We start from the raw sequence: 3,838 nt of genomic DNA on the forward strand, positions 1-3,838 counted from the left end.
TAGAAAAGATTCCTTTATTAACTTTTGGTAGAGAATATGTTTGTATATTTTCAGAAAACAACTCCAAGACCATGTGGATTCCTGCAACAGAGAGGAATTGACAGGTCTGCTCCAACCACGAAGACAAGAGGAGAAACAGTCCAGAGATGGAAGACGCTGACGACGCCTTGCCATGCTAGTAGTCAGCTGCTGTGCGTTGAAGCAAGTTGCCTAGGACCAAACCAGAGAGGGTCAGACCTGCATTGCCACCATGTGCCCACCATCCAGATATCATTGCTGACATGTACACATAAGGAACTGTTTGACATTGAAACGGGGACTCAAACATTTTTTGTTATTATATGTTTATTTCTAGTCTGCAGAGGCAAGATTTTTTAAAGGAAAGAAATGGGGAAAAAATAGATACAGAGGCAGAGAAGCATTGAACAGACTGTCAAACTACAGCGGGAAAGGAGGGGAGGTTACAGGGGGCGCTGTAAGAGATCAACTGAAGGACTTGTACGCATGATATAAGCATAACCAATGGATACAAGATACTGGAGGGGGGGCAGGTAAAGACATGTATTGGGGGGTAGGGAAGGTCTGGGGGGAGGTCAATGGGGAAAAAAAGGAGACATATGTACTACTATTTGTAATACTTCAAACAATAAAACAATATTTTATTAGTAAAAAAAAAAAAAAGTTAAAGCTGTTGGGTGTTTGACAGGTTAAATTATCTTAGGGAAAATGAGTATTTAAAGGAGAAAACTAAAAACTTTCTCCATAACAGCTAAACAGTAAAGGTTATTGGAAAACACAATACAGGATAGATATCAGAACTACCTTCTTTTTTCACTGCGGTGACAACTTTCTGAGTTTCTGACCATGATTCCACAATCTCCTTGCATATGTTAAGAAGGGAACCTTCTTCCTGGTTGGAAAAGAAGATCAATTAATTAATTTCCTAGAGAGCCCTCAACCTGAACAAAGCCTATGCAGAGGGCACAGCTGGTGATGAGAAGAAACCAGGAAGAGGGTTTGAGAGCCACACAACAGAGAGTATGTTTCCCATTTGGAGGCTCTGGATGCAGAAGTAATCCTGTGTGTGAGTCCCAGAATCCATACCTACTAGGTCAAAAGCGCCCACTCCATCCTGACAAGATCCGGAGGAAAGGATTCCCACCAACTCAGGGCAGTCTTCCTCATTCTTTTGGAGCAACAACCTGTTGCCTACGTCAAAACCCTTCTCCTCTGTGAACTCTTCTTGGGTCGATATACTCAACTCAGTATGTTCTCCAAGGTTTATCACTTTCATGTCAAGAGACTGTTAATAGTCTAAGGCAAATTCATGCCTGTCTTGATCAGCAGACATACAGCTCCAAATAATGACACCATGAAAAACAGGTCAAGGAGTTGGTACCAATGGATACCCACGTTACATCAACTTCTTTTTCATAGAGTATTTAGAAACTTCCCAGCTGGAAATAAAAACGAACTGAAAATGCTTACATCCTACTCTTTCCCTTTACAACCTATAATGCCAGGGTCCAAAAAAAGAATTGATCCTACTGTGTTGTATTTCCACTGAACTTATGAGCTACATCACAAGCTGTGTTAAGGCTTTCCCAAAAATAAGCCAATCTCACCTGAGCACGTTCTGGGGGCCCTTGCCAGGAGGTCCTGGGACAGCGGCATTAGTATTATATTGCAACCATGTACCTGATCAATAAGCTACCCTTTCACCATGTAAGTGTTAGTGGAGATGAAGGCAGCAGAAATGATGAGGAAAAACAGACAATTTGGTGACCTACTACTTAAACACAGCTTAAAGTACACATTTCTGAATTCTTGAATCTGCCTCTAAGAGGCTAAGTGCCAAGTTTATCTTTCTTTTTTAAAACTCTGATCTCTTATTCCTACCCCCCCCCACACACACACACACAGCAATGACTACTGCATTTGTGAATCCTATTCTATCCTATCTTATCCTATCGTACATAATAAAACCCTAATATGCCAATCAACGGAAAGGCAAAATTACCAGTAGCTATGACGCACTCTGACCAGCAGGGGGCAGACGCTCAATGCAGGAGCTGCCCCCTGGTGGTCAGTGCACTCTCAGGGCTGGCCAGCGCAGCAGTGGTGGTGGAAGGAGCACCAACTGATGGCTGGCAGTCAGACATCTCCCCAGGGCTCCTGGACTGTGAGAGGGCACAGGCCGAGCTGAGGGCCCCTCCCTCTCCGCTCCCCTCCTCCCCCAGTTCATGAATCTTGTGCATCGGGCCTCTAGTAAAGGTTAAAACAATATGCGCTTCAGTTCTGCCTAGGCATGAAAAGACCTCTACCGGGCTTACCTCTTTGGACTCCTACCTCCAAAGTAGGAACCGAGAGGCTTTTGTCCTGGGAAGCCCTGGCACTGCCTCTTCCAGGACAGAGACCTCCCCTGCACTCTATCCCCCTCCGCCACTGTCAGCGGGTGGGAATGAGATTGGGCGTTAGACTTTTGTGGTAAACTCCCACGTATACATTTCAAGAGCATCGAGAGCCTTGTCCTCAGGAATACCGAAAGCCAGTCCTCTCTGTGCACCAACAACCTTCCTGCTTCCCCAAACCCTGAGAGGGCGGAACCCCTTTCCGCAGGCCCAGGACTCAGGAAGAGTACTCTTCTCCAGGAAAGGCCGCTTATCCTCTGGAACACTGGGTAGGGGATGGGGGTAAAGACCTGACAGGGGCTGGCCAGAGGCTCAAGAAATGGGTCCCGCCCGGCTTCTCACCAGGAAAGCAGAGGCAATGCCCTGCAGAGCTTCTCTTCCTCCTCCTCCTCCTCCTGCAGAAGGATGTAGGCGCCTCCAACCATCCATCCACCCAGCATACACAGCTGCTACCCTCGCCGCACCATCACCCTCTCCAAGACAGGGGCATCCACTTCACTGGGCGCCGCCATCTTGGGGTCAGGGTCCTGCCAGCCTCCAGGGCGCCTACCGCAGTGCCTGATGGGCCGGGCCGCGGGTGCCCTGCGCATGCTCACAGAGGAAACCCAGGCTCTGGCGGGTGGAGCTTAGACCCTGCAGTTCCATAGCGACTCAGGTTGGAGTTTTGTAGCTTCTACCAAGAGAGCATCTCTGCCTATGCAGGATCACGTGGTCTCTCTAGAACCCTGACAGGCAGGTATTCTTAACAGACTTTTTTACATTTGGAAGAGTCCAGAGAGCTTCAGTCACTTGGCCAAAGTCACGTGGCTAATAACTAAACAGGACTGGAATTCAACTTGGATTCCAGAGGTTGGGCCACCTCATCCCGCTGTGCACACTCCTACACAGCTTTCAAGAGGAGCCTGCTGACTGTGTCCAGAATACCGCCTTTCCAAGCTGCACTCCTAACAATACTCAGCTTTCAGGAAACCTTCCCTAATTCCCTGCCACGTGTGTGAAGACCACGCCAGTGTGTTGCGATTGCTTCTCTGCAGAACCCAACATACAGTAAGTGCTCAATAAATGAACAGGCAACCTCAAGTCATTTCTTTCCGTCATTCTACAGTTTATCCTTTGCCAGATACTCCGCTAAGAGCTTTTGGTGCATTATCTCTTGTAATCCTTCCAAAAGAGGCCTGAAGAGATGCTTTTATAAACCAGAATTGAAGACAAGGAATCTGAGACACAGGGAAGTCACACAACAGAGCCCTCCTGACTCTGCAAAACCCCTGGCTCTGGGCTGAAATGAATTACAGGAACCTGGGCTGCCGTCCCCTGAACTGCACAGGAGGCAGGCAGGTGACTGGCCTGACTCCTTCATTCACTAAATATCATTGGTTACTCACAGCATGTCATTGCTTTTAGGCATTGGAATACCAAAATGAATG

The sequence above is a fragment of the Plecotus auritus genome (assembly GCF_963455305.1).
Source record: "Plecotus auritus genome assembly, chromosome: 1".
NCBI lineage: Eukaryota > Metazoa > Chordata > Mammalia > Chiroptera > Vespertilionidae > Plecotus > Plecotus auritus.